General features: G+C 34.6%; 1 long non-coding RNA gene across 1 annotated transcript; it reads left to right on the top strand.

The window, feature by feature from the left end:
* The first annotated feature begins 8,059 nt into the window (after nt 1–8,059).
* LOC144301782 (uncharacterized) lies at nt 8,060–20,837 on the top strand. Its single transcript, XR_013368640.1, has 3 exons — nt 8,060–8,162; nt 11,035–11,359; nt 20,514–20,837. It is a non-coding gene; the product is annotated as an uncharacterized LOC144301782 (long non-coding RNA).
* Nucleotides 20,838–21,497: the final 660 nt, after the last annotated feature.

Here is a 21,497-nt window from a genome sequence, read left to right as displayed (position 1 = left end):
GAAGATCATAGAAGTAAAGTGCCATTTTCATGACTATCAACAAGACTTATGACTGTTAATGTTGACCCTGGTCACCAAGCTGAAGTAGAGGTTTTAGGTTTCTCCACTATGAAGTTATACTTCTTTTGCCCTCCTTTCCATACTGTGCTCTTTAAAGGAAGTCACAATGTACAATCTGCACTTATGAAAGGGGGAAATTATACTTCCTATCCTTGATGGTTGAGTACATTATATGGAATTCTACTGATGAGAGACTTATTTTTTCTCCTCTCTCCCATTCATTTATTTATTTAGTCATTTACTCAAATTAGTATAAATGGAGATTTATTTTATAATTCAAGTTATGATCCAGTACTCCTTTTTTAAATTTTATTGCTCAAGTTGTTCCAGTTTTGGCCATTGGGAACTGTTTCAGTTGGCTCATCAATGTGAGGATTTTTTTTTTAAGCATTTCTTTACTTTCAGGCACCACAAGATGCTTCAGGCTCAATGTATAAATTTCCTGCCCTAGAATCAATCAGCCTTTTCTCCAATCAGCCTTTTCTCTATTAAGGTTACTCTTAATAGATAGTATCAAAAATTATGATCTGGACCCTACATGTGCTCAATGTTACTAGGATGTCATTCCTTTCAGACACTCAGCTAACAGAGAAATGAAAAATCTGTTTACATACCAACCCATGTATGTTCACACGTCCAGAAATGTTTCTATATGTAAACATGTATATCTATATTAAGCTAAATATGAGTTCTCACTACAACTCTAATCCCTTACCCATAGATAATTCTAGCCTTTATTCATTGTTTTTCTGTAAAATCCCACTCCAACTGTGAAAAGCCTGGCTCCCACCATCTTCTATTCACTGTCTTAATTGTTTAATTCTTGTATACATGTAGAGCAGTGTCAGAATTGTAAACCTTACCTCTGGGGGAGCTGTAGAATGCTTATTTGCAGTGAATTTTGACTTCAGTCTTACAGACTGTATTCATTTACAAAGCTACTTAAGATCAGTACCTTTTCTTCCGGCTTCTTTTGTGAGATTATTTCATGTATTTGTAATAAGTTAGATTGTCTTGTCACAGTCTGCTTTCTTTCCTGGGATCCTTCCAGATCGTAAATGATTTTTAATTTGCATACATTATGGTTCACTATGCTATAAAATTCTATGAATTTGAAAAATGCATCATGCCTCTATCCATCCATCATTGCAGTTGCTACCAGAACAGTTTCAGCACCTTAAAAAATCTCACTGGATCTCTTGTAACCACTGATCCTTTCACTCGGTCTATAGTTTTGTTTTATCCTGAATGTCATAAAATGGGAATCATGCAATATATAGCCTTTTGAAATTGGCATCATTCATTAGCAATATGTATTTAAAGTTCCATCATGTCTTTTTATAAAGTGATAGCTCATTTCTTTTTGTTTTCTTTTTGTCACTGAAAATATTCTTTGTATATATGTACAGTTTATTTATCCATTCACCTATTCATGAACTACTTGGTTGGTTCTACTTGGGACAAATATAAACAAAGTTTTTAAAAACAATCACATGCAAACATTGGCATGGTCCTAAGTAAGGGTACCATTTGTGAACCATTGGTAAGACTATATTTAGTTTTGTGACAAACTTCCACACTGGCTTAAAAAATGGTTGTATCACTTTGTAGTCCAACCAACAAAAAATTAGAGTTCCCATTGCTCCACATCCTCACCAGCATTTGGTATTATCTAAACTCTTTCTAGATTTTATTCATTATAATGTATATGTTGTGATATCTGTTGCTTCAATTTATAATTTCATAATAACAAATAACATTGAACATTTTTCCATTTGCTTGGTAGGCATCTGTATACTTGTGAGGTGTCATTTTTTTTTTGCCCACTTTTAACTGTTTTTGTTTTGTTTACTTAATGTTGAACATCGAATTCTTTGTATGTTTTCTATATGAGTCCTTTATCAGATGTGTATCCTACAAATAGTTTCTTTAGGTCTGTGGCTTGTCTTTTATTTCTCTGATAATGTCTTTGACAAAGCTTACTTTTAAATTTAAATTAAATCCAATTTGTCAGTTTTTTCTTCTATGCATTGTGCTTTTGGATTCTGTGTTTAAAAACTCATCACTGAACACAAGGTTATATGGATTTCTTCCAATAATATCTTTGATCAGATATGAGGTTTGCATGTTATATGCTCCCAGCCAGTGGCTCAGTATGAGATAGTTAGTAAATCTGGGTGATTCCTGTGCAACATTTGCTATCGAGTTTCCCATATGATACCTGAGACTGTCCCATTTTCCCATTTTCTGAGCTGTCCTTCCATCAGAATCTCTTTTTACTCATTCTTCCTATTTATTCGCCTCATTTCATGTGCCTCTCTCCACAAGACTTGCTTTCTGGTCTGAGGCTCTTACTAGCTACTCCTGCTCCCTTTCCCCTTTTATCATTCATTTGAGTTTCTCTATTTTCTAACTTTTCTTCACATTGGCAGCTGCTAAGAACACAAACTGTTTCAACATTAATATGGGGGAAAACAGCCTAGATACTTTTGCCTGTTTATGTTTGAGTTACTTGGATAAGAGGACACTATGGAAGAAGATAGTTTATCCTAGCTTTTCAAAAGTTTGCCTTACATAACATTTACATTAGAATTTGTTTTGCTGATCAGAGAGAGAGAAAGAGAGAAGGAATTTTCACTCTTATGAAAAAAGACATTTCAGTATTTGTTTGCAATGAGCCATTATAGGGACAGTACATCCAAAGCAGTGAGAGCAGCCCCACCAAGCTCCTTCCCTGGGAACTATGCTCAGCATCTCAGCATCAAGCTTCCAGAGCTCTGAACTTTGTGAGCATCTGTGCTGGATCCCAATTTATTTTGTATACCTATGGGTGTACAAAAGATGGGTCCTATAGTATCAGAACTGCCTAAGACAGATGATTTTCTGGGTCTGAGAGTGCTCAATAATGTTTCCATATAAATTGACTGTGATTGCTTCTTTGCTTTAGGGCCATTTTGGCCTGCAAAAGTTTTCACAGAAGAAAAAAAAAAAGTTTTCATAGGAATAGCCTACTTTTGGATAACAGGGTACCTGTATATATGAGCACATTAATTCCATTTTCTTGGACTTTCTTCAGTATCATAAGAGACAATAGACTACATTTTATAGACAACAAAAAGAAATGAAAGAGATTGCATAAGATTTGCTTATATAATGTTTCGGCTGGAATTTTCAGAAAGTATTTTTGGATATATAATGTTCAAGTCATATTGGAATGACAAAAAGTATACTACAGTTGGTACTGTTCTTCTTTAGTCATTGTGCGAATACTGAAAGAAATGCTATGCCTTTAGATTTCCTATGTCCCAGCATGTAATAGAAAAATCAATATTATTTGATGGAACAAAAAAAGATATAAATTATCCTGGTACGATGGTTGTTAAATAACAATATTAAACAGAGTGACAAATACTTTTCTGCCAAACTCAAAGGTATTTTCCCCAGTTTCATCTTTGATTTTCAGATAAGCAGTATATAAGAAATAGCTATCATATAAAAAGACTTATTCAATTAAAAACAAAGCATATACCATATTAATAGAATAAATAAAAAATAAATGATAATCTTAATGAATATAGATAAAGCACTTGATCACATTCACCATCCTTTTTGGTTATAGTCTAATATCCAGAACATAAACAAGTCATAACTCAACAATTAAAAGATGGGTCTGATGTTAATAATAGGTAAAGGATTTCAATATTCATTACCGTGAGAAAGATTATAAAAAGGCTAGTAATCATCTAAAAAATATCCAATATCATTAATCTTTAGGACAATGCAAATCAAAAGTATAATAAAATATTATTTTACCCACTAAAGTAGCTCATTTTTTTAAAGGCAATAACAACCAGTAAGATTGCGGAGAAATTACAACTTCAGTTATCATATCATAAAGCTATGCACCCACTTTGGAAGACAGTTTGAGAGTTCTTTAAAAATATAAATTTATAGTTATATGACACAGCAAATTGACTCCTCAGGATTATGCCTAGGAGAAATGAGGAGATAAACAAAATGTGGTATATCTATACAACAGAATAGTACTCATAAATAAAAAAGAATGAAATAATGACACATGCCAGAACACACAGAGGAACCTTGAAAGATTTATGTCAACTGAACAAAGTCAGTCACTAATAGGCCACATATTGTATGATTCTCTTTATTTGAAATCTCCCAAAGGCAAATTCATAGAGACAGAATGTACATTAGTGGTTGCTGGAGCCAGAGGGAGGGAGAATAAGTAGGTAATGCTGCAGGATACCTTTCTGAAGTGATGGAAATAATCTAAAATTAGATAGTGGTGATGACTGCACACCTGTGCATATACTAAAATACCATTGAAATCTAAAATTAAGGGACACCTGGGTGACTCAGCTGTTGAGTGCCTGCCTTTGGCTCAGGGCGTAATCCCGGGTCCGGGGATCAAGTCCCACCTCGGCCTGCTTCTCCCTCTGCCTGTGCCTCTGCCTCACTCTCTGCATCTCTCATGAATAAATAAAATCTTTAAAAAAATCTACACTTAAAATGGTGAATTTTATGATATATAAAAGAAAAAAATATACAAGTACACAACAAATACATTAAAAGATGCTTAACAGAGTTAATCCTCAACTCCACCCCTAGCATGTGGTGCCACACTGTCACTGCCTGAAGAGGGAAGCTGGTTAACTGTTGCCAAGCAACATCTTTGAATCATAGAAACCTTTCCCATCATTTACATGCCTCTCTCAGCATCACCCACCTTAGGTGATGATAGAGGACACATTTCTGTTACGAGTTTTTATTTTTCTTCCAGGATTGAGACATCCAAAGGCCTCTCTTCAGGAGTCTGCCTTGGAGCCATCATGTCACCACAAATGCAAGTTTCTGAGTCGGTTGGGTGGGTCTGTGTGTTGTTACCTGGGCACTTCGCAGATAAAAACATCTCATAACTTTCAAACTTGCCCACCTCACCCTCCACTTCCATTTCTTTAAGGAAGGTAGCTGTTGCTAATACTTTATTCCTAAGTTAGACTTAATTATTGTATTTTCTCACATCATTCCTCTCTGCTGAAGGAATCTTATGTGTGTGTGTGTATGTGTGTGTGCACGCACGCGCATGCATATATGTGAATCTCTAGAAATATGTATATGTAAATATGCTCAGCATTTCAGGGTCCACACTCCTCTTCCTCTCTTCCCCTCCTCTCTCTTTTCCATATCTTTGTTCCTCCTTTCTACTTTCTTTTTTTCTTTTCTTTTCTTACTTCCCTTCCCGCCTTCTATCCCACCCCACCTCTCTCTCTCTCTGCTTCTGTTTTTGTCTTTGTGTGTGTCTCTGTATATATATACAACTGTAAACAGCCAAAAGGTGTTACATTTCCTCTCTGTAATAGAATGAAGACATGTTGAAATTGATTGATATTGATAAATACATATTTAGAATGAAATCTCTGAATAAATAATGGGAATAATTTGTATAATTTAATGAAGATGAAGAAACTTGCAATTATATCATGTGATCAATTGTAGCAGTTAGTGTGGCACTATATTTCGTAAAAAAAGGAGGAAGGATATTTATTGTAAAAATATCAATTTTTAATGAGTAAATCTAAGATTTACTGCATAATTGAATTCTTTTCTTAAGGGAAAGTCCATTAAGGACTAAAATTGGTGGGTTTTGTGTTTTGCATTTCCTGCTCATCTCAACCAAGAGAGGGAATTTCAGTTTTGGGATCATAAAAATTAAATGGGGGTGCCCAGGGGGCTTAATCAGTTAATCATCTGCTTTTAGCTCAGGGTCATGATCTCAGGATCCTGGGATAAAGCCCTTCATTGGGCTCCTTGCTCAGCAGGGAGTCTCTTTGTCCTTACCTCTGCCCCTCTCCCCAGCTTGTACACTCTTTCTCTCTCAAATAGATAAAATATTTTTTAAAGTTAGACATAATATAAAGCATATAACTAGTTCTTTTTTTTCAATTTAAATAAATGAATTTAAGGAGGATGTAATTTGTTTTCCTTGAAATGGTACTAAGAACTCAGAAAAGTTAAAATAATTGACTCCAGCAGCTCTGCTGTAATATCGTGTTTCACTCTTCCTGTAAGCAGGTGGGCTCTACTAAGAAAGCTTTAACAATTTGGTAGCATGACACGCTTTGGGGAAACAAAATCTATAATGACAAATGGAGTAATAAATAAGGAAAGATGAGTAATTCTAATAGATTTATAAAAGCAGAAATTGAAAGGAAGGAAATAAAAAATATTGATTAAACATGACTTCTAAAAAATATCTATTACTCTGGTGACTTTCTTGAATATTTTATAATGCAATTATTCATATGTATTAGAAGTTAATGTTCTAGAAGTTCTGTTGGCCATGCATATTTAATAGGATTTTACAGAAAAAAAATAAGACTTTTTATTTAAAAAGATAACCATTTTATATGAGCTGTATAGAGTCATTTTTCAGTTTATTTATCTTTATATTCTATGTGTTACTAGATTTCATTATCAAAAAATGACATGCCTACTGCTCACAGCAGCTGCAATCTATTAGCCTAATGGATTGGAATTATAGGCTGCCTTAGGAATTGTCTATTGTGTGGCAAAATCTAATCTAAACCTTATAGTGAAAAGTCTTGCCATTGTTAAATGTAAGAAGTACAATGTGTTCTGGGAGATGTTAGTAAAAAAGACTTTATTATATTTGACCAATCCACGAGAAATTAATATAATGTTTGGGTAAAATAGAAGCTACTTGTGTTTTCTTATTGTTCTTTAGTAGAGCAATTGCACACTGTCAGTGCCCAAAAGTGCTAAATGTAAAATGGGTACTAATTAATTATCTTCTCTTCCTATCAAACACTATGCATATGCTGTGTGTACAAATATTTTATTATTACTCAAAACAGTATCTAGTGAAATTACCTGTATGTATCCATTCAGAAACAACTACAAGAACACCACAATGAGATATTGAGTGCCTGTTCTATACCTAGCATTAGAAATGTGTATTGGTTATAGACATGATCAGATCTCACAAATAACTTTCAAGGAAATAATCTTTTCACATTCTCATAACTAGCATGGAAGTATTCTTACCACTTTATATTATCATATTCTCTCTGTTGTATACATCTCACTTTTACAACATGACATTATCAGCATTGTGTGTTTCAGGGGTTCCCTGATCAGGACTCGGTCCACAAGCAGCAGCCTCTGAAGTCTGAATGTTGACATTCTTAAATCCGATTTTGAAACAAACAGAAAGGGGAGGGAGGAATGATTTCATGTTCTTTCCAGGAGCTACCCAATATTGACATAGGGAGTATCCAGCAAAAGAGATAAGACACCTGTTAACAGATGGAATCAGTGCAGTAAGAGCACTACTGAGGAGAGCTTGCATGCAGCCAAATTTCCAAGAGGAAAGAGAGTCACCATTGCTACTGCTGCCAAGGACAATTGAGGCACCTTGACTCAACTCTTCAAACCTACAAAGATGAGGGGGGTGCCTGGGTGGCTCAGTTAGTTTTGCGTCCGACTATTGATTTTAGGTCAGGTCTTGATCTCAAGCCCCACGTTGAGCTCCATGCTGGGAATGGAGGCTACTTAAACAAAACAAAACAAAAAAACAAGACAAAAATAAACCCAAACAAACAAACACTTATAAGAATGATAGAGCTCTGGAAACTCATTTGTGACTGATCTAACCCTGATATTAGCTATTAAATCCATTAGAACTTATTCTTTAAACATTCAACCTTCCTTTATACATTTTAGTTATTCCTCCATGAATAGCTCCTTCCCTACAAATAAATCTAAGTTATTGTTATGGACTGAATGTTTGTGTCCTCCCAAAATTCATATGTCCAAGCCGTAACTCTCAAAGTGGTGATAGTAGGAGGTGAGGCATTTGGCAAGTGATTGAATTTAGATGAGGTCATGAGAGTGGAACCCCAGGATGGAATGGTGTCCTTTTATAAGAATCAGAGTTCTCAGTTCTCTCTGCCATGTGAGGACACAATGAGAAGGCAGCCATCCACAAGCTAGGAGGAGGGCTCTCATCAGAAACTGAATCTGCCAGTGTCTTGATCTTGGACATCAGAGCTGTCAAAACTGTAAGAAATAAATGTTTGCAAAAAAAAAAAAAAAAAAAAAAAAGAAAGAAAGAAATGTTTGCTGTTTAAGTCACTCAGTGTATGGAATTTTGTTACAGAAATTGAAGCCAACTAAGATGATCGTTTATATTTAAAATTAAAACAAATAATGAAAAACGCTTAGCTAATTGAAGGTTCATTTTTCATGCTTAATATTAGCATTATCAAACTTAAGAGATAGGAAGTGATCTGAAATGTAAATAAAAATAAAACAGCTATAACACATGAACATTTTCTTATCTGTCTTCGAAAAGGGAAAAAAACTGAATCATACTATCATAGGATTTAAATCTGGGAGAAAGCTGATCATTTAGAAACATAAAGTATCTCCATCAGTTCTCAAGGACACCCTCTGTTTTGTCTCTTTATCTTCTCTCTGTCCCTGTCTCTCTCTTTGTCTTCCTCTCTCTCTCACACACACACAGATAACTCATTCATTTATTTTCAATTAAAAAAAAATTAGTAGGCTTTCCCAATGTGGGGCTTGAAATCACAACCCTAATATCAAAACCTGAGTTGAGGATCAGAAGTTAGAAGCCTAATCGTCTGAGCCACCCATGAGATCCTTTTTTTTTTTTTTTTTAATATCTAACAACACTTAATGTTCTCTGATCATGTGCTTATAATTTAATTTGGAAGACAAAATATATGCTAAGTCAATCATTTAACACACATTTAACCAATGTCATTATTGTGTCAAATATATGCACACATTAGATAAATAACAAAAATAATTGAAGCACTAAAATATAACATCAGACTCCAAGGAGAATACGAGAATTGCAGATATAATGACCAGAGATGAGCATACTGAGATTTTATTGCAAATAGAATTTAGACAGAAGATATAAATTCAGATAAAGGTAGAAAAGAAGAAAGTCCACTCAACTAGTATATTACAATGCAAACTGGGCAGGGGTCTAGAAAGGAGAGGAATATTGACATTGACTAGCAGAGAAGACTCTAGAAAAAATATGGACATAGTTAGCTCATTGAATTTACTCAGGACAAAGACATTTCCTATGGATTTATACTTAAGAAAAATGCATGTGTGCATTATTCCATACAATTTCAGAAACTTAATAGAACTTATAACCTATCATTTTATGAATCAGTTCAAGAAAATATCGTGTAGGAAAATCCTTACTCCAGTATTTTGAACAGGAAAAATTCTGAGTCAGAGTATGTAGATGTGACAGGCACCTTGAATAAATAACCTCCTCTTCATTCACTTCTGTCATAAAGAAGCTGAGCTGGGGAGTCGGGGTGCAGATTCCATTTTCAATGTAATGTCCTGGGGATGTAAAATAAGAGTGAAGTATTTTGGAAGTCGTTCACGATCTGATTCCTTTCTGGTCATTTTCCCCATATAGGACATGCTTCATTGGAATCCATAATTATTGTCAAATTCTGTTGACTAACTTGACAGTTTGTGATCTAACTTGGAACCACCCAACTGATATCACGTAGAACAGAAACAACCCATTTCCATTTTGGATCCCAAATCACATTTTCATAAATGAAATAAAGGACTGTTGGTTTTATATTCCACTACATCTTGTGGTGGTGTTTTACACATATTGGAACAAATTTATTATCAGGAATGGGATGCTGTAATAATAAAACACTCAACTTGGAAAAGGCAGTCTGCAGTTACTCAAAGAACTTAAAGAAAATGAGAAAAATATTATTGAGGGATGGGAAAAAAGATGACTAGTGTTTGTGGATGGCAGAAAGCTAATCAAACTGTTGCCTGTGCTGTGGTATATAGAAATTTTACCTAATGAGTTATTGGATCTGACTATGGATATTTAGACACAAATCTCCAAATTGTTTAACTGCATATAATTCCAAATTGTTTAGCTGCATATAATAAAATACAAGGAAGGAAGATGATCTAAGGGTGAGACTGGTATATTTTTAAGAACAATTGAGAGGAAATGTGGGGAGTTGTAAATACTTTGTGGTCAGATGGAATATGGTGTTTAAGCCCTACATTGTATGGTGGTTCTTTATGCAGCAGTAGATAATCAGAACATAAAGTCAGCTGAGACGAAGATAGGGGGTAAATTTGGAAGTTTCAGGATAGAGCAAAAGGTATGATTTTCAAATAGAATAAATGGACTATAAAGCTTAGTGTGATTGCTAGTCAACACTAATGTCTCAATTATGAATAATTGAGATAATAATAAATAATAATAATAAATAATAATAAATAAATCACTAATGCATTATAAATCATAATTTAAAATTTTTCCTATTATGTTTAAAGTAGGGCTTTCTCCTGCCAGTATACACTCTTAGCAATCTACATAATGAACACAATTTTATAAGAACTGTTCTCAGAGCATCATCTCACCACAGATTAGTGTCTAGTTTAAGACTGTCTTAATCTGAGCTGTGGACCAAATGGAGGGGTTAGTAGACACAAACCTGCCAAGTAATATAGATACTGAGAGGCACACAGAGTGAAGGCATAAGATAAAGTCTATAATGCAACCAAAATTATGCATAGTAGAAGCCATGGTAAGTATAAGGTATGAGGGAAAGAGGATTAATAAATATATTCACCAGCAAATATATATATGTATATATATGTGTATGTATATATGTATTATAATTATATATATTTATATTAAAAACTGAATGCATTCTCTAAAAATTCATATGTGGAAGCTCTAATCTCTACTGTAATGATATTAGAAGTCTTTGGGAGTCTTTGGGAGGTTGTAGGTTTAGCGGAGGTCAGGGAAACGTAGCTCCCATGATGGGAGTAGTGTCCTTATAAGACAAAACTAGAAAGTTACCTATCTCTCTTTTTCTGCCATATGAGGATATAGCAAGAAGATCGCAAACCTGGAAGAAGTATCTCACCACACGCTGAGTCTGCTGGCACTTTGATCCTGAGATTACCAGCCTCTAGAAGTGTTTGAGACACACTATTTATGATACTGATGATCCTTAATTTAGGATGTTTTGACTTACTATTTTTTTATTTCACGATGGTGCAAAAGTGATATGCATTCTTCAGAAACTGCAAATCAGATTTTGAGTTCTGCTATTCTCCTGGGCTAACAATCAATATGGTGTATGGCCCTCTCTTGTGTCCCTGGGCGATGGCAGTGGCCTGACCTCCCAGTCAGCTACGTGATTACAAGGTACAACCATTTTGTTTTTCACTTTCTGTACAGTATTCAATAAATCACATGACATATTCAACACTTTATTGTAAAATAGGCTTTGTGTTAGATGGTATGGCCAACTCTAGGCTCAGGTACTTACCATCTTTAAAGTAGGCTAGGCTAAGTTATAATGTTCAATAGCTTAGATGTATTAAATGCATTTTGACTTATGATATTGTGATTTACGATGAGTGTATCTAGACATAATTCCACTGTAAGTCAAGAAAGGTCTATATCTTGTTATAGCAGCCTGGGCTAAGAATCTATATCTATATGTATATCTATGTCTATCTTAGAGCAGTGGAACAAGAAAGTGTAAAATTTATGGAAGAGCAAAGATTAAGGAACCTGATGTTGATTCAGAGAAATGTCTTACTTATAGAGTAATTAATTAATTAATTCACAAAAATATGCTGAATGTTTAAAATAAATAGGCCCTGGGTCACCTGGGTGGCTTAGTCAGTTAAGTGACCGACTTTTGGTTTAGGCTCAGGTCATGATCTCCAGGTCCAGAGATGGAGCCCTGCATTGGTCTCTGCACTCAGAGGGGAGGTCTGCTTCCCCTTTCCCTTGGCATCTCTTTCAACTTACATACTTTTTTTCTCTGAAATTAATAAATAAATCCTTTAAAAATAATAAAAATAAAATGAATAGGCTCTGCTCTACATATTAGAGAGGAACATGTTGACAAAATAGAATCCTAACAAACTAGCAAGGGATACAGATCTTAAATTTAAAAAGCATACACATATAGAGCATCTGGGTGGCTCAGTCATGTAAGCATCAGACTCTTGATTTCAGCTCAGGTCATGATCTCGGAGTAGTGAGATGGAGCCCCATCTCAGGCTCCTCACTCAGCAGGGAGTCTGCTTGTGGATTCTCTCCCTTTCTCTTCGTGTGTCCTCCTTTCCCCTCATTCTCTCTCTCTCTCTCTAAAATAAAATAAATATGTAAAAAGATAAATAAATAAAAAGTGTACACAAATATAGATATAGTTAAGAGAATTTTTAAAATTAAATGTATAAATATACATACACATATAAAATACATCACAATAAGTAGAAATATACATGCTATAGCAAGGCAAGGTAATGGGAAATAGAATGGGGTAGCTTGGTATTCCCTGTCAGGTAGTCAGGAAGGTCCCATTGAAGAAAGAGCATTTTTGGAGAGAAATGAAAGAAGGGAGAAAGGCACCTGAACAAACATTTCAGGGAGAAGGAATGTAAGTGCCTAGGTCCAAGAAAGGGTGTGTGTGTGGGGGGGTGTTTGGGATTTTTTAAGCAGCAAGTGACTGAGCAGGAGTGAGAATAAGATAGATTTGAAATGACAATGTAGACAGAAGCCACCATTCAGGCAGTAGGTTTTCCTTTGAGAGATACAGAAAGCCAATAGCAGGCTTAGATCAGGAGACTGACATGACCCAATATATATTTTAGTAGGATCCTTCTCATCTCTGTATAGAGCAGAGCAAAGCAAGAGTGGAAGCAGGGCCTCAGTTAGTAGACTATTGAGCTGTCCTGAACAAACATGATGGAGCTTGCGACTATAGTAGTTAGCTGACATGGTGGAAGGCAGTGATCACATATGGGATAGATTTTGAAAGCAGAGCCTAAGTCACTGCTGATGGATTGTTTCTGAGAGATAACAATTTCAAGTTCTAGTTCACTTATTAGTTCTGTTTGTTTTGTTTCCCCAAGCATCTGGATGAATGGTAGCTCTACTTCCTGAGGTAGAGAACAGTGTCATAGGAGTGATTTTGGAGCTGATAGAAGAATTCAGTTTGCCTTAGAATGTGTTAATCTAAAAAAAAAAAAAAAAAAAAAAAGAATGTGTTAATCTTGAAGTACAATTTTATCATCTGCATGTCATTTGTTAAAGGATTTTGGTCTCTTGGTAACTGGATGGGGTGCCAGGTCATTCGTTCAATTATAGGATGCAGTGGGAAGCATAAATTGGAAGTGATGCATGGGAGGAGAGGTACATTTGTTGCTCAGTCTCAAGCACCATTGTCAAATACTAAGAATATTATATAATGGTAAGAAAAGAAAGGCATATTTTTGATTGGTCTGTTGATCACGACACATAGGCCCCTTTCATGATTAAATCATTATGGTGAGAGGGCAGCCTGGGTGGCTCAGTGGTTTAGTGCTGCCTTTGGCCCAGGGCCTGATCCTGGAGACCCGGGATCAAGTCCCACATCAGGCTTCCTGCATGGAGCCTGCTTCTCCCTCTGCCTGTGTCTCTGCCTCTCTCTCTCTCTCTCTCTCTCTATGTCTATCAAGAATAAATAAATAAATAAATAAATAAATAAATAAATAAATAAATAAACAAATCTTAAAAAAAAGATAAATCATTATGGTGAAAGATGTGGTCTCTATAGCAGTACCCAATCCTGAGTACAATAAATGAAAAGTATTTTTTAGAAAAATGTTAGAGTGCAGATGCAAAATAACTTTTCACTGACTGAAAGAGAGCTAGAAATATACAAGAAAAGCACTAATTCATATATTTTAATACCATTTATGTTATAGTTGATAATAAAAGGAACACACAATTTATGTGCTAGTTAAAAAGTATAAGTTAAACACACATAATTTATATGCTAGTTAAAAAGTAGAAGTTAAAAGTATAAGTTAAACAAATCTCCATTAATTCACCAGAACAACATATCAAAAATAGTTTGAAGATATAAGCAGCTATTTTTTATAAAGGCAGGTTTTAAAAAGTTTGCAAACGTGTAGAGCAATGCCATTCCTCTCACCAATTAAAGATTTTATGTTTTCAGGGAAGTCTTAGGGTCATAGCAAAATTGATGAGAAGGTACAGGGATTTCCTATATACCATACCCTGTTCCCACATGTGCAGCCTCTCCCATTATCAACCTCTCTCACATTAGTTACAACTGATAAACCTACATTTACCTCCGGGTTCACTCTTGGTATTGTACTTTCTATGGGTTGGGATGAGTGTATAATGACATATGTCCTTCATTACTGTATATCATATGGAGTATTTAAACTGTCCTAAAGATTCCTTGTGTTCTACTTATTCACCCTCCACCCACCCTTACTCCTGGAACACACTGACCTTTTTATCGTCCCCATAGTTTTACCTCTCACAGAATGCCACATAAATGGAATCATACAGTATGTAGCCTTTTCAGACTGACTTCTGTCACCTAGTCATATACTTTATGATTCTTCCATGTCCTTTTGGCCCAATAGCTCATTTCTTTTTAGTGCTGAATAATATTCCATTGTCTATATATTCCACAGTTTATTTATCCATTCACCCACTGAAGGACATCTTGGGTGTTTCCAAGTTTGGGCAATTAAAAGTAATACTGTTATAAACATATGTGTACAAGTTTTTGAGTGGACAGACATTTACAAGTTCTTTGGGTGGTTACCAAGGAGCAAAATTGCTGGAACATATGGAAGAAATATGTTCAGTTTTGTAATGAAGCGCCAAAGTGTCTGTGCCATTTTGCATTCTCACCAACAATAAATGCAAAATCCTATTGCTCCACAACCTCACCAGCATTTGGTATGCTTTTCACCAGTAATATTTTTGGTAAAATACTTTCTAATATGAAATTTGGTCATTGATGCTAACATACCATGGAGTTCTTATTGTTATTTTTCAATTAATAAATAAATATTTTAAGAATCACTGTTTTAATTAATAATATAGTAAATATCAATGCCTACATAATCCACAAAAAATTGTGATCCATATTAGAGTTCTTTAAGGAAACAGATCAATAGCATCTATATATCTATATCGAGAGAGAGAGAGAGAGAGAGAGAGATTTATTATAAGGAATTAACTTATGTAGTTGTGAAAGCTGGTAAGTCCAAATTCTGTAAAACAGACCGGTAGTGCAGGAAATCCAGGGGGAATTGAGGTTACAGTTTGAAAGTTTAAAAACTTTCATGCAGGAAGAGACAATGTTGTAGAAAAAGTTCAAAGGCAGCCAGCTAGGCCCACCCACACTATATGAGGATAATTTGCTTTACTCAGCTGAACCAGTTCAAATATTAACAGAAACATACAGAATATTCAGGGTACATGGTTGGGTCAATGGTTGAGCATCTGCCTTTGGCTCAGGTAGTGATCCCCAGGTCCTGGGATCAAGTCAGCATTGGGCTCCCAGCAGGGAGCCTACTTCTCCCTTTGCCGATGTCTCTACCTCTCTATCTGTGTCTCTCATGAATAAATAAATAAAATTTTAAAAATACCATAGAGAATAATCTTTGTCCATCTGGGAACCCGATGGCACAGTAAAGTTGACATATTAGCCATTACTTATTTTTTAGAGTATAAATCTGTCCTGAAAGTAAAGTTTTGGATGTGTTTCATATAATATCCTGCTCTGTGTGTGTGTGTGTGTGTGTGTATAGAATATCCCATGTGTGTGTGAGTGTGTGTGTGTGTATACACAACTAAGCTGTATAAAAAAGATACATTTTATTTATGCTACTTTAGGCAGACATTTGGATTTTTTTTATTTTTGTTATAAACAAGTTTTTATGACCTAAGACTCTTGTTTTTGTCACAAGAAGCATGTTTTTGTGCTTCTTGCTGCATTTATGCAGATTTTCTAAAATCCATGTAGATGAGTAACTGCATGGTCACAGATTATCTAAAATCCATATAGATGGGGAACTGCATGGCCACATGGATATGTTCAAGTTCAGATTTATAAAATAATGGTAATTTGTTTTCAAAACTGACAATTTGTTTTCCAAATATACTAATTTATACTCTCACCACCAATTGCATAAGGATTTTCTCTAAATTGTCACCAACTATAGGTGTTGTTAAAATTCTTGATGTTTGCCATTTTTTTGGGGAGAAAAAGATTTTTTCCCTACAATCTTAATTTTGAGTTGAGCAGGGAGAGGACTATGGATTAGCTGATAATAAATTATCAGGAGAAAAGACAGGGCATATTTATAACTGCATACATTTGCACTCACTAATGAGTAACTTAATAAGTAACCAGAGTTAAGGTTTATATAATGACTCAACAAAAAAAAAAAAAAAAAAGAAAAAGAAAAAAAAGAAAGAAAAGAAGAAAAAAAAAGAAAAGAAAGAAAAGAAAAGAAGAAAAGAAAGAAAAAAGAAAAGAAAGAAAAGAAAAGAAAAGAAAAGAAAAGAAAAAAGAAAAGAAAAAGAAAAGAAAAGAAAGAAAAGAAAAGAAAAGAAAAAGAAAAGAAAAGAAAAGAAAAGAAAAGAAAAGAAAAGAAAAGAAAAGAAAAGAAAAGAAAAGAAAAGAAAAAAAGAAAAAAACCCTCAGGGCTCCAGGGCTGGGGGCATCAACATGAAAAGTTCTCTTGGGCTTCTTGATGCTAATGGGAAGAGGCAATCTGTCTTCTTCCTGACCGGAAGTTTCTCTGTAGGGGTGAAATTATGGTGGCTGAATTCATACTTCCAAGTGCTAAATCAGTCCTCTTTCAAATAGGAAAATCCTTCTGGGGGCAGGGTGGGGGTGTCAGTGACAGTTGTATAACTGTTTGGTTTTATTATTTTGTTTTTTTTCTTTCTGGGAGGGAGGCTCTGCTTAAGTTTAGATATGTTCATTTCTGCAGCTTTTTAAAGATGTTTCCAGTTTTAAATAAGCCATCTACCACTTTGGTAGGCTGCTAATTGCTTTATCTAATACGGTAATATTGAATGTTACTGAAGCCTAGTTTTACATTTTCTCTGATGATTAATGACTTCAGCATCTTTTTAAATTTTTTTTTAAAGTAGGCTCCGTGCCCCTGAGACCAAGACCTGGGCTGACATCAAGAGTCAGCCACTTAACCAACCAAACCACCCATGCTCCCCAACTTTGAGTATCTTCTGACTTGTTAAAAAACTTTACAGATGGCCTGTTTTGTAACATGTCTGATCATGTTTTGGCCATTATTGTTGTATCGAGCTATTGTACTTTTTCTTCTTAATTTGTAGACTTCTTTCTATATTTTGGATACTATTTTTTTGTCAGTTTTAAGTACTGGAAATGACTTCTCTATGTTAAGGAATTTGGATAAAAGAAGCTTTGCATTTTGTGTTATCTAATAATTTATCTATTTTTAGTATCTCATGTCTTCTTTCATATTTTCCTTAAAATACTAAAATTTGGGGCTTCTGGGTGTTTCAGTTAGTTGAGCATCTACCTTTGGCTCAGGTATTAGTCTCAGCAGGGAGTCTACTTCTCCTTCTCCCTCTCCCCTCCCCTCCCCAAGCTCTCTTTCATTATCTCTCTCTCAAATAAACTAAATAAATAAATAGATAGATAGATAAATAAATAAATAAATAAATAAATAAATAAATAAATAAATAAATAAATAGTTAAAAGTTTTGAGTAGTAGACATAATTCTAAATATGTTCATTACCCAAGGTTCTGGTCACTTGGAATCAAACACTAAACTAGGGACTGTTATGAAGTGATTTTACAGAAATAATTTAAGTCCCAGTTAGTTGACCTTAAGATTCAGAAATCTCCTGGTGGGGATTCAGAAATCTCCTGGTGAGCTTACCAGGAGCTTGTTAAAAGCAGAAAATTTCCTCCAGGTAGCAGAAGCAGAAGTCAGAGTTTCAAAGCACAAGGAGGGTTTGGTGTACTGTTGCAGCTTAATCGTGGAGGATCCATATGATTAGTAATGTAGAGGTCTCTAGAAGTTCAGTGTGGCTCCTGCAATAGCCTGCAAGGAAACAGGGACCTCAGTCCTAAAACCACAAAGAACAGAATTCAGCCAAAAAAACCTGAGTAATCCTGAAAGAGTATTTTGCCCCTAGGCCTCCAGGTAAGAGCCCAGTCTGGCCAACAACTTGATGTGATCTTGTGAGAACCTAAGCAAAGACCGTATCTGAGCTTATCTGGACACCTGACCTATAGAACTGTGAGATCAAAAATGGATATTGTTTTAAGTCACTAAGATGGTGTGACTTTCAATGTAGCAATAGAAGCTAATATATATTTGCCTTTACACTTCAATCTTTAATGTGAAGACTTGGTGAGGTTTTATTTTTATTTCCTCCCTATGAAACTGCATGATAGAAATTAGGTATGCATTTTCATTTTTCCACATAGCAACTAGTTGTTTTAAAACTATCATTTGTTCCTAACCTAGCAAATTCCATTTAATAAATATTAAACTTCTCTCCTTAATAATAAAGGATCTTTTTTTAATGGTTTTATTTATTTATTCATGAGAGACACACAGAGAGAAGCAAAGACACAGGCAGAGGGAGAAGCAGGCTCCATGCAGGTAGCCCAATGTGGGACTCGTTCCCAGGACTCCAGGATCACACTCTGAGCCAGAAGGCAGACAGACACTTAACCGTTGAGCCACCCAGGCCTCCCAATAACAAAGGATCTTATAACACTTATTCTCATCATCCTTGTTCTGATATACTATTATTTTCTAGTATTTTTAGTGTTTTTTTTAATTTTAAAATTAATTATTGATGTTATTGTACATATTGTGATAATCATTTGTAAGGATATTTTTATTATCTTACATCAACTAAGTTATTTGTTTTTTACAAGCTTACTTGCTCCCCAGATCATTCTTTATTCATTACATTCCTCACATCTCAGATCTTCCTTCTAAGATTATTCTTCTTATGCCTGAATTTACTGTAGCAAAGTTATATTGATTACATTCCTTAGCTTTTTGCACTATTTAATATTAAAGTAGTAATATTCAGAGGCACCTGGATAGCTCAGTTAATTAAGCATCCAACTCTTGATTTCAGCCCAGGTCATGATCTCAGGGTTATGAGATTGAGCCCCATGTTAGGCTCTGACTCAGTCTACTTAAGATTCTCTCCCTTTCCCTCTGTACCCCCCATTCTCTCTCTAAAATAAATAAATAAAAGCTTAAAAAAATATAAAGTAGTAATAGTCAAAAGCCAACTCTGAAGTTATCTTGTTAAACACTAGTACTACCTTTTCATTTTACAGATGAGAAGATTAAACCCCAAAGGCTGAGCTTTATAAGGCCACAAAGAAACTTAGCAGAAAAACTACAACATTTCTGGGTCTTATCTTTTCTCCATTTGGTTACCTCACCATGATTCCCTATATAAATTTCCCTCTGACTCAGAAACTTGAGTGAACTTGAGTGAATTTGAACTCATTTTCACCCCCACTTTCCATGATAACCTCTTGTCTAATTCTCAGAACTCTGAGGGAAGTTGGATGAGGGAATAAAGCACTGAAAATACTCTTTTTGACTGTCTTAGCTTAAAAACAGTGGTGGGTATTTTTAATAATATCTATGTAGCCGTGCTTCCAAAATTTGTCCTAGGACTAGAGTACATTGAATGATAAAGTAATGATTTCTGCTCTGGTATCCTGCTGTTAGTGTCTATCAAATAAAATGTTTATCGTTATTCATTTATAGAAGAAAATTGAGAGTGTTGATTTCTAATTATTTCCCTTGCACATCAGGAATATTACACTTCATTTAATTGATACAGAGAATGAGTAAAATCATCACATGAATATTTCATAGTAATAACTCTTATGTTTGAAGTTAACATATTTAGAGTATATTATTTAAGAAACTTCATATAAGTGATACCTTCCATGTGTCTACCAGGCAAAAGTAAAATAAGGCAAGATTTTTAGAAAAGAAAAGTTATTTTTTTGAATATCTTATGATTCACCAGTTTTTAAATTGCCTTTTAGAAGTAGAATATGGCCCACTATTTTAATTGCATGTTCATTGTTTGTGCAACAAACTCATTCAGTGAGTTTAATTTGGAAAATTCCTATAATATGTATTATTTATTCTGCATTTTGTATCATCACAGAATCTTATAAACTGCCAGTGACTCACATAAACCTAATTGATTAAATGTTCACTCAAATTTATGACTCTGATTAGACACTAAGTGTTTTGCATACAAATCATTTTATGCTGGTTGGGTCCGTTTAAAGCATCACAGTGAATTTTATAAATGAATATTGACATTTCAATACTGCAACATTTTGCTAACATATCATCTGATAACAACAAAAATAAGCAAAGGAATTTAAAAGAAGAAGGCAATTTAATTTCATAAATAAAGCAGTTCAGTCTCCATTCACTATGTGCAATTGAAGAGATTAATCTTTGGTTGCAGCCTCATGGTGACTACCATAATGCAAGTGGAGAGAGTCTATAAAAAAAGTCAGCATTGTTATCAAACAGCATCATATCCTACAAGGAAATCATTCATGAAAGGAGAAGTCAATAGCAGCAAACTTCATTCATCTCATTTTTTAAAAAAATGCCCAGCCACCCCAGCCTTCATTAACCACTCTAATCGGTCAACAGCTATCAACATCAAGGTAAGACCTTCTCCCAGAAAAAAAGAAATTTAACTCCATGAATGCTCAAATGACAGTTAGCATTTTTTAGCCATAAAATGTTTTTAATTAAGGTAATAAAAAAAGAAAAAAATAAATTGTTTGTAGCTATCTATAAGCATCCCTTCTTCATACAGAGACTGTATCTATATTGGATAAACCCTATAATCAGATTTCTAGTAAGAAAAAATAAAACACAGTTGCTTCAACACCCAGTATGCAACCAGTGTGCAAAAAAGCAATAGCTGTCTTGCCTTCAAAGTGATATTTTTCTTACACAATTTTTTCCTCTTGATGGGCTAGATGCCCAAGTGTACTAGAGTTCTTGGTATTGTCATTGTTTCTACCATGTCTTTTTTCTCTTCTCTCAGTTATGCTTTAGACACTCTATGCTTTCTTATTGATCTCTGTCTATAACTTTGGGACTTATGAAATGATATTTGTTTCATGGGTACTTGTTTCTGGGGAAGAGTGATACAAAGTCATTCATACTTTGTTTTCTAACTATCTTGGTTAGTTACACAAAATTCTATTAACACAAAGATTACAAGGATAACTAGAAGGACTTTTGAAATAGAGAGATATAATTTGAAAGCCAGGAATAAATGTCTAAATAAATAAATGCAAAACACAAACCCTTGTCAGAGGATCTCTACCCCTACTCCCTAGGTTTGTGATTTGCTCTTTTTTCCCCTAATTTCCAAGAGTCTCATTCTTCAATCATTCCAGGGCATATTTCTGAAGTTCTTTTAAAAGCC

Source organism: Canis aureus, chromosome 30 (genome assembly GCF_053574225.1).
Source record: "Canis aureus isolate CA01 chromosome 30, VMU_Caureus_v.1.0, whole genome shotgun sequence".
NCBI classification, from domain to species: Eukaryota; Metazoa; Chordata; class Mammalia; order Carnivora; family Canidae; genus Canis; species Canis aureus.
The sequence above is the reverse complement of the archived record's forward strand: the minus strand, read 5'-3'. Positions and strand labels throughout refer to the sequence as shown.